The 11,218-nt window shown below is 42.7% G+C and overlaps 1 long non-coding RNA gene across 1 annotated transcript in view; it reads left to right on the forward strand.

Annotated features, from left to right (window-relative positions):
- Positions 1 to 3,306, forward strand: part of LOC113748308 (uncharacterized) — a 45,532-nt gene extending 42,226 nt beyond the window's left edge. Inside the window, exons 2-4 of the long non-coding RNA XR_003464261.1 lie at positions 477 to 559; positions 756 to 889; positions 1,157 to 3,306. This is a non-coding gene — a long non-coding RNA (uncharacterized LOC113748308). The remainder of the gene's footprint in view (positions 1 to 476; positions 560 to 755; positions 890 to 1,156) is intronic.
- The last annotated feature ends 7,912 nt before the right edge of the window (positions 3,307 to 11,218 follow it).

Consider the following 11,218-nt stretch of genomic DNA (forward strand, 5'->3'; position numbering starts at 1 on the left):
GGATGAAATCTTCAGTCGGCCTTTGTCAGATCAAATCCAAGAATTTAAAAAAAGGGGAAACAGAGAGGAGAGATTTTAATTCTGTTTGTCTTCCACACGACAGAGTCTGCAGAATTAATTCAGACCTGTGTCCTCCGCTGAAGAGTGTGCTATTCAGATTTTATTGATACTTACTACTTGACATTATTTGGGCCAAGACATGAAAAGATTCACATTCTTTCTGCAGAAATAAGTGAAATTGTTCTCTGTGTTATTGCATTTTTATTAGCCGTTTATGTAACGTTACATAAACACTGACAGCAGCATCATTTGTCCATGATCTTAGCGATATTTAAGTACTGAGCAGTCAGGAACCAGAACCCGGTTTAGTTCTGATTCCTGATCCCAAGTGCTCGAAGTCGATGTTCCTCGATTTACTCCTGACCGAGTGAAGAGTTATTCTTTGTGAGCCACCTCTTATGTATTTGTGTCACCAGGAACTGGACCACAACCCAAACCCTCCAGACCCGTTCAGACCTGAACCACCTTGGTCCCACTCGGTTTGTCTTGACTGATCCAGGTAAGTTTACCTGACAGCACTGCTTTACTGACTAAACTGTTTGTGTTTGTGTAGGATGTGTGTGATAATTGCTTCACCTTAATTAACTCTGTGAGATCGAGGAAGGTGGCCTTGCAGCAGCGCGTGTTAGTGTGTACTGAGTCTCACCACTTCACAAGGAGCCGCATGCTGATCTACCATGCGCTATTATTCTCAGAGACCTTGAGTGAGACGGGAGGATGGAGGTAGAGATGAGGGGGAAGGAGGAGATGCAGACACGTCACTGAGTGAGAGAAGTCCAACTGAAAGTCTACAGGAAAGAAAAAAACTTAAATCCACTGAAGTGAAGAGGTGGGTATACAACAAACACAAACAGAGAAACAGCTGCATTCCTGTGTGTGACGGCCGTGTGTTGGACGGCGAGAGGAGCTGATGGTTATCAACCGCTGTAGGAAATTAAAGGGTGGTCCAGCGCTAATGTGCAGATTGGTGATGGAGGCCTCGCACACAAACCTAGGGTGGGACTGTAGCGTGATGAGCAGGCTGATTAATCTCTGTGACGTGAATACCAAATCAGGCTAAACGTGTTTGTTACCTTTTATTTCCATGGACGCCCAGGACGGAGGGAAGAAGGTGATCTTCTGAGTCCTGTGTGATTAAAACAAAAGTGTATCAGTCGTCAAGGCAGCAAACGGAAGTTGAGCAGCTACTCTGTCAGAAGATCAACTATCTAACTCAGGGTTCAACTTGCCTGGTCCCTGTACTCTCACATCCTCCAACTCCACCGTGAACCTCCTTCTGGATGCAGATCTACAGAACAAAGAGCAGGTTGAGAAATGATTTTGTCTGTTCAGCATCATTTTACACGACTCCATCACATACAACTTCAAGCGGTGTAGCATGCTGCAGTATATTAAGCTCAAACTACACTTCTGAGGAAAAAAAACTAAACGATTCGATCTACAGTTTGTCTGCAGTGTACGTTCTCGAAAACTAGTGATTCTAGTGATTCTTTTCTTGATCTCCTCTTTGTCGCCTGTGTGTGCGCACACCAACGCAAACAGAAAATACCACGTGTTCCTTCGTGTGCACCACTTCTCCTCGCTAAGCCTCACATTATACACACGGCTGTGTGCAGCAGCAAAACAAGACCAAAGAATCTCAGCTGCCAAGTATTAATAGATATTTTTAGGTGGATTTCGGCATAACGTAGACTTACACCTCAATATACGGAGAGTTCTACTGCAAAAATGACGCTTATATTTGCAAAAATATAATGATTAGGAAGAGATTGCACTGTTTTAGTTCAGATAACTAACGTTTTAGTGACATTTGTCCCTTCTGGGTATCCATAAGTCTTTGCTGTTGCTGTATTTCTCAGATTTTTGAACGCTTCACTGACAGCGCAGAACATAAAAATGACACGTCGTACCAAACAAAGACGTTTGAAATGTCAAATCTAAAGAAAGGGAAACGGCAAACCTGTTGAAGGGCCGACGTGACACGGCTTTTCTTTACCATGGGAGACACCATATGTTTCTTTAAAACAGGCTGAAAGCGCCGAGTATCGTGAGCGGCACATTTAGACAGACTGAGACAAAGAGAGAACATGAGTGAAAATGATTCAGAGGAGAGCTGTTAAGAGAAGGAGTCGGGCCACGATGTTGTTATTACAGATTAATATACTCTTCAGGTCCTTTTATTCAAACGGCTCACCTCTCAAAATCAGATGCTCGGAGCTCTTTGATGACTACTTTGAGCTAAATGCGTGTTATTACAGGTATTACATGAAATTGCCCGTGTTAGGTGAAGGGGATTATGGTGCTTTTCGGTCAATACTTCCTCTGAGCTGTTTGGCTGCTGGAGCTGAGCAGCGATTAGGCTTTTGTCTGTCAATCCGACTTCATAGAGGCGGTTATCACACACACACGAGCAGATACACATAACCACCACCTTCTGTCGCACGCACACACACACACTTGTGTAGAAACCGCAGTGATTATGGTCTGTAGGTATCGGGCCCATTCAGCGTGCTGAGAGGTGTCAGAGCTAGACCTCCACCTCTCCACACACACTAACACACAGTGTGACATGGTGAAAGATGGAAAATGTGTTTGATCGGCTCAAATGTCACAAAGACTCTTTGCTGAGTGGACTTCATGCGCTGTACATAATCATGTATATATGTTATCAACCATTTTCAATATTTTATTTTATTGTCAGAGTTATCAGTGCGACAGTAATGTTTGTTACTGTAGTAGAAGATCACCATCGAGAGGACGGAGTTTAGTAGCCCTGCCGCATGTTTACCATTATTATTTAGTATCTTATTAGTTATGATTAAGACACGAGTCGTTACATTCACAGTCATCATTCAAGATTGTAACAAACTTACTGCAAACTGCTGTTAGAAACTGATAATAAACCTGATCAGCCACTCAGTAATCAATACACAACCATTAATCAAACCAATAACGAAGTCAGACAACCTTATCATACTTAATAGTCCGGGGAACAACAAATCATTACATGACCATTAAACATAATGGACGTCATGTGTCGGCAGTCTTGTTAATTTGGCATCGATGTCATCGAGGATTATGCGACCATGAACCAGCGAGGTGAAGTGTTCTTGGATCAGTGGACATTCAACGTCGGCTTCTAAACTTCCTGTTTGGCACTAAAAAGAGCGCACCTACCGTCTGATAGGATTCAACAAGACAAGACAAAGCTACAAAGCTCAGAAGCTGGTGTTCAAACATGTTTATGTATAGTTGTGGAGACACAAACAATTAAATAAACAAACAAATCATCATTTGTTGTCACTTCTTACTCTAATAAATAAAGCTCGTTGTATAAAAACGATATCGCACTCGAGGTTGTGCTGTTATCCTGAATATCAGCACGCTCTGATTGCTTTAATGTTTTTACCTCTCCTCCAACTCATTAGTTATTATTTAACAGTATCATTGGAATAATTAAGATCATCAGGATTAATGTGATGATGGAGTGTGAACACTTTATACTGTGGGTTGGTTCTATAGCTGGTTGTTCTCTCCTGTATTAATGGAGCCTGAGCAGGGTGGTGTTGTTGGGGGGGCTCACAGGAGGAGCTGGGTTTGGTGATTTCCACTTTACTTTTGTGTGTGTGTGTGTGGGTTAATGAAAGGAAAAAAAAAAAAGCCTAATGGGATTTGGTGATAAGAAATTACCAGCGCCAGGTCCTTCTCTTTTGTCTCTAGCTGGGAGTTCAATGGCTGAGCCAATAAGAGCGAGCTCAGGGCCTCGGTTACCGTAGAGACGGGAGAACACAGGCCACGGCGTCGCCATGGTAAACAGGGGAGCTGTTTGTTAAAGTTCTTTTGACACACATGCACGGCGCACGGCGTACAGACACGAGCGCTGGAAACAATTCAAACTGAGCAGTTTGATTCAGACGTATGTGAAGAGGCCGTGACAGGAGGGGATTCCCACAATGAAGCAGGGCGACGGACAGAAAGCGCTGCACTGTGCGGAGCACGTTACATTTATGATTCAGCAGAAGAAATCGAGGACTGCGCTCTCACCAAAGCGTGGGGTGTCCACATTTAGAAAGTTTCTTAATAATATTTCATTAATCAGAGAGAATAAAATATGAATTATCTATAAGTAATAATGAACCGAAGGTGAACCTGTTGAACTATCCTCCTCAAAAAGCTGCAGACAGACAAGACGGACAAAGTAAATGTATGCACTGAGCAATTAGAAATAATCACAGGCTGCACCAACACACTGTGCTACATGCACACGCCGTTTTGTTGTTTCATTATTTATAATTTATATTTTCTGAGAAAATAAAAACAGTATTCCAGCCTGTGTTTTCACTCCCACAGGACATTTTTTTGTATCGCTGGAAGAGATTAGGCTCTGATTTCTGCCGCTGTTGCAGCCTGTATTTTTCTTTTTAACTCGGAGGCCACAGAGCTGAGCTGAATAACACAATGACAACAATAGCGGAGAGCAAACCCGGAGCAAATGGGCGAGAGAGCAAGAGAAAGGAGAATGAAGGAGAGAGAGAGAGCTCCATGGCGGAGTGGAAAACAAGCAAATTACAGAGCACTGCCACAAAGACAGTGGCCTTGTCATCTCGAGCTGCCAGTAAGGATTTCCTAAATTACCAGTAGAGCACTGGGAGGTCTGCCCTATAGCTCAGCTGCCACCTCCATCAAGCACACATCGCCCCTCCATCACTCTCCATCTTAACCGTCTCTCGTCTCGGGTGCTGTGGTCCTGCCTGACGTCCACAACAAATACTATTATTAAAACCACCACTGCTACCCGAGGCAGGCGCCTGCCCACCACGAGCGAGGTTTCTGGATTTAATATCGAGCATTGTAGCTGCCGACTGCAACCCCTCACCTCACCCTCTCCTCTCCAGCGTTAAGGAACGTGTGAAAAGGCTAAACCTAGAGCCGGTGTTTAGTCTGATGTGGAAACACGGCGCACTCCATGGAAGAGGGGACCCGCGACATCTGTATATATCTGTAAGTTTGCCGTTCCAACTGAATACTGCTCGCCTCACCCTCCCGTTCCAAGCATGTAGGGTAAACTATAGCCACAGTCAAACAGATAAGAGACTCATATCTAGAGTCTGTTTGTGTTTAAAAGGAAGTTTTTTTCTTGCCACCATCGCCAAGTGTTTGCTCATGGTGGGAACTGTTGAGTCTCTGCTCTTCTGTTATGATTTAGTGCTGTATAAATAAAACTGAATATCATCCTGAGCCGAGCTGTCCATCTCAACACAGACACAGCGCCCCCTATCTATCAACGTTTGGCTTTAAAAAGACGGTTTTCTACCAGGACACACGACTACGCGCTGACAAAAAGTGATATCGACTTTCTGAGAAGACGAAAACTAAACAATGGATCATGTCCAACTTCAAAATGTCTTCCACATTCGAGTATAATGACTCTAATTTTCTGTGTCATTATGCCACGGCCTGCTGTGTAAACAGTAAACAAGCGAGGAGGACGGACAAAAGCCTGAATTTCTGTCAATGAACAGTAACTATTAAAAAGTGAACAATGTTCGTGCTGCAGCAGAGAGTGGATGCTCATTGTAGGAAAAATGACGAGAGCCTTGTAAATGTAATGCTCACACACACACACACACACACACAGCGTAATGACATTTAAATGGCTCATTTGAAGATAAAAGGCCCGCTGACACCAAATGAATCCTTGTTATCATAACAGCAAACAACTAACAAGAAATGAAGCGGCGTGAGAAGACGTGCCTCATGTTGGTCTGCGTGAACACAATAACTAAAGCAAACAAACGTTAACAAACAGCGATCTGAACTGTCTATTCACACGAGCGCATTATGCCGATGTTTGCCAATTTACGCTTCACCAATAGCTGAAGGAAATCAGTGTGCCTCAGCGGCAGCTTTTCAATTAATTTCATTAAACGAGCATGACAAAGCATGCCGTTAAAGTTTGTCTGCAAACGAAATCCAGTTCTGAAAAGGAGATTTACGCCAAAACTTCATGAATGGAGCTCTGCAGCAATGAATCATCTGAGACTTGTTTCCATTGTGGTCCGCGAGCAGATACACGTGTTGGGCACGAGTTAAATTCACTTTTAAAATGTGACCACGCGTCCTTCAAACTGAACTCACATCAACTTCTGGGTTCAAAGACCGCACGATGAAATAAGTTTGCACTTGTGTTCAATGTCAGACTTTTGAATTGCGGAGTCCAAATGTACAAGAACAAGAAACAAAGTTTCGGACTCTTCATGGCAGCTGCAGAGCTGTGACCGTCACTGTCGTATACATTCAAAGGTAATTCAAAGGCTTCCTCCTCTCATCCAATGACAGCCAGGAGCCGCAGCCCTGCAAGGATAAGTAGGTATGGATGAATGGATGCAGCACAACACACTCATTTCTATAAATGCATGTTTTCTGTTTTTTAGTTCAAGTGTGGAAAGATCTGAACATGCAAGGAGCCAGAATACACAGAGCCAAAGCTGCTGTACAATAAAAACACTCCAACCTCGGCGTAACTTTAATAAACCGTAATTTGTGCAGCGACAGGAAATAGATTTGAAAACCACTTAGTTCTGTTTGGAAAGAAGCTGGTCTAGACGACGTGATTCCACCAGAAGCACAACATCCACGGACAATACATGGCTGGTCGAGTTTATCATTTGCACACAATATTTCAAAACCTTAGTTACGAAGTTAAGAAGGTTACAAGGTTTGTTTTAGTGTCATTCAAACATGAAGTAACTAAAATCGTTATGAAACATCCTTTAACCCAATTAGAACACAGGTACAGAGACGAATGCAGAAAGGCCTTCAAAATAAAAGTCTCAGAGGAAACATGTCCCGTCTTGTCTTTTAATTTTGTGGCTAAATATTCCACTTGCACACACAACACAAACTTTATTTCCTGCTCATTTCCAGCCATCCTTTCATCCTCCTCCTTTTTTCCTCCTCCTCATCTTTCATCTGCTTTGCTCCCCTCCTCCTCCTCCTCCCCTCCCGGAGGGTCTCACCGTAATAGTCGAGTAATTTCCTCCAATTACAAGACAGTACATTAGCCTAAGTTAGTCGAAGTTAGCGGTCCAACCTCTTCACAGACGATCATTATAGCATGTGGTGTCCCGGTACGCTGGGGAATGCTGAGATGAAATGATGGCTTGAATGCATTATCGTGTGTGTGTGTGTGTGTGTGAGTGAGAGAGATCAAGGCAGGATCTCACAAAAGATCCTTTTAAAAGCCCAGCTCAGGATATATGATACTATTAAGGTTTTTTTGAGTACCAATTACAGCACCACTACCTTAAGTGGCATCCAGCCATTCAATTTTGATACATTATGAAGATGGCTTCATATATTAGACCAGGATCTTCTTTAAGATGTTCGGCAGCTGACAGTGAGGCCTCAAAGTGCTGCAGGCAATTTGACAAAATTATCAGTCCTCCTGCATTTGGCTGCTGCTGCCCCCTTTTTGTGGCAGTGATAGCATCTTAAATGAGAGCATCCCCCTTTCCACCTGACACTATCTGAACACCATTTACTGCTAACAATGTAATATCCAGCTATCTACAGTAATATGATATGGGGCGACATCTGCCTAACATGGTGCATGTGAAGTGCCGGGGCTGGTGCATGTCGAGCGTGACCTGTCAGCTCTCCCCGAGTCCGACCTTCAAAGACATCGCGGAGTGACATTGTTCACGCGTCACGCAGCCGTCAGCTGTCACCTCAGCCGTGATGTTTCAAAGAAAAAGGTACGCCGAGCTCAACAGTTTTTCTTTTGTCGTCTCGCTACGCTGAGAAAAATCACCGCTTTTTAAGAGGAAAACCGATTTGTTCAAATCTTAACTCAAAGTCTCTGTTTACAAGATTTTTCACCAACATCTGACAGTATGAATGAAACCTATAAATTCAGGCTGCATACATTCTTTATAACTGTATTAAAATGTGCAAATAACAGTGTTGTCATACTTTATCATTTTTTAACATGGGGACTTCTGGAGCCAGCCTCAAGTGGCCATTTGAGGAACTGCAGTTTTTGGCACTTTACAGCCACGGAGGTTACCACTTGGTGTAAACACACTGAGACAGGATTTCAGAGGCAGCTCTGATGGTAATAATGACTTCTCTGAGGGGTTCCCTGTCTTAAAGGGGTGGGATAGACCCAGCACACACACACACACACACACACACAATGAATGGTTTCCCATGGCAGTATCAGGCCTTGTCAAGCCAAACAAAAGGCCTTATCTTCTTCTCCCCTTTCAGTCTGGGTGATTGGCCAGGAGAAATGAGGAGAAAAGGCCACGTCCTCACCCGAGGCACCACAAATGTCAGCCACCTTCCTATCTCCATACAGCCTGTGTATGTGTGCACGCACACACATGATGGGAGATCTACAACATTTATCTGTCTGACAAGGCTGCAGAGGCCACGGACATCTTCCTGTCACTGTGTCCCAGCCACACCAGTTTTATATAGACATACATGGATGAAGCTGCGTCATCTAAAAGTCTGCGATGTTCCAGGAAATGTTGACGACACAGAATCGAGTTTAACATCTCAGCAACAAGTGGTTTCACATCCACATGCACACGAACAAAAACATCATGTGCACAAAGGGAGTATGGGTAAAATCCATTATACTGAAGAGAGGGGCGGATTGAAAATGATGCACAATTTGTTCCCCTCTTCAGTCCAACTCTTAACAAAGATAAAAATAAGACTAATTTTCCTCCACAGATCTCCAAATGGCTCGATATTCCTGAACAGAAGATGCACTAAACCGTATATTCTGTTTTCCTATGAGAATAACTATTACCCTTCAACTCAGGGCTTGTTAAACACACACAGGTAACCACCATTGTTTGGAATAATAAGGTTAATTGTGACATTTAGCAGCTCAAAGACTGTAAAGAATATAAAAATATATAAAGCAGTTAAAATGATGTCAACCCAAAACAACTACAGCAGTAACATACGCGTTAATATGAATCCAAAAACATCATGTATAACAGTAACGACACTGACAGTCCTCACTTCATGAGGTCCTTTAACACCAGCATGACTTCATGGAGCGCTGTTAAACTACTCAATTATCTCTTACTGTCTTAATTATATTGAGGGTTATATACGTGCAGGATACAAATATATACTTTTATCTGTCGTTTTATTTTATATTCCAAGAGTTGAGGCAGTTTTGAGGTTGTGCATTTGATCCTCAAATGCTTTTAAAGTGCAAGACCCAGAGAAAGACTCAAAATCTGTTACGTCCATTGCTCCACTGGCTCAGGATGGTGGAGCGCTGCTTTGAAGTGTGTAGGACGTAGGTTCAATCCTTATGAGGTGTAAGATCAGTGTCTAAATGTGTCTGATCCAATGATGTTGAAGTGCTGCAATCAATTTAGGATAGATAAATACTTTTATTTTTTCATTTACTCATTAATTTTTCACTCTCACTCCTTCATTTTTCAGTTTTATACACACATTCATTATACATACACAGTACATGACTAAATACTAATACTGAATTAATGAGTAAATGAAAAAAAATAAAAGTGACATGTTTGCTTGTCCCATCATTTGGGCGTAACCCTATCCTATCTATCTGACTATCCTATCCTACCGACTGGAAACTGCGATCATCACGCTATCATCAGGACTTGGTACTTTACTCTTACACTCTCTTCCCTGACAAACCTATCATATCATATTTATTGGGGCCCAAATATCTAATTTGGGGGATGATTTAACTCATGTCCCCCGAAAGACCTGACAGTCAACCTCGCCGTATTTATTGTACCTCGTGAAGCTGTAGCATATGATTTCAGTTTCCAATCGCATCTATTCAACTCTGGACTAACACTATTTAGATTAGCCTTACATTTAGGTTAGCCCCAATGATGTTCCAAAGCATCCATGTATCCCAGGCTGTAGCTCTAAAGGGACCTCGCCTAAGGGTCCACCGGGATTCGAACACGCATCAACCGGGGCAAATATGAATGTATGTATGTATGTTCATATGTATGTCTGTATGTATGTATGTATGTATGTATGTATGTATGTATGTTCATATGTATGTCTGTATGTATGTTCATAAGTATGTATGTTCATATGAATGTATGTATGTTCATATGAATGTCTGTATGTTTATATGAATGTATGCATGTTCATATGAATGTATGCATGCATGCATGCATGCATGCATGTATGTATGTATGTATGTATGTATGTTCATATGTATGTATGTATGTATGTATGTATGTATGTTCATATGTATGAATGTATGTATGTTCATATGTATGTATGTATGTTCATATGAGTGTATGTAGAGAGAAAGACTCAAAATCTGTTAAGCAGGTCGTCGTGCTCCGGGGGTTGGATTGGATCCAAACGAAAAACAGGTGATCAAATATGTGGCCCTATAGCTCAGTTTGGTAGACTGTCGCTTGTAAGCTGTGAAGTTGTGAGATCGAATGTTATGAGGTGCAGTCTGTTTTGAGGGCTGCTTCCAAAAGGAAGAGTGTAAACTGCGAGAAAAAACATCACCCCCTGTGTGGGCTGATAGCGCAGATTGGTAGAATGCCGCCTCTAAGCGGTAAAGTCGTGGATTTGAATCTTTTGAGGGCTGCGTCCAAAAGGAAGAGTGTAAACTCAGAGAAAAAACATCACCACCTATGTGAGACAATAGCTCAGGTTGGTAGAGTGCCGCTTGGAACTTCTGAAGTCATGGGTTCGAATCTTATGAGGTGCAGTGGCTTTTGAGGACTGCGTCTAAAAGGAAGAGTGTAAGCTGCGAGAAAAAACATCTCCACCTGTGTGGGCTGATAGCTCACATTGGTAGAGCGCCGCTTGGAGCTTCTTGAAGTCGTGGGTTCGAATCTTATGAGGTGCAGTCGGTTTTGAAGGCCAACACCCAAAAGTTAGAGTTAAGAGCGCTCACGGTGAAGATCTCAGTGGAGCTCACTGGATAGCTCAGTAGTTGATGCTGCTGACTTTGCCCCGGCTGATGCGTGTTCGAATCCAGGCCTAGAGCTGCCAGCCTCGGATACATGGATGCTTTGGAACATCATCTGGCTAACCTCTAAACAGCGTTAGTCCAGAGTTCAATAGATGCGATCGGAAACTGAAATCATATGCTACAGATTCACGAGGT

Source organism: Larimichthys crocea, chromosome XIX, assembly GCF_000972845.2.
Source record: "Larimichthys crocea isolate SSNF chromosome XIX, L_crocea_2.0, whole genome shotgun sequence".
In the NCBI taxonomy this organism is placed as follows: domain Eukaryota; kingdom Metazoa; phylum Chordata; class Actinopteri; family Sciaenidae; genus Larimichthys; species Larimichthys crocea.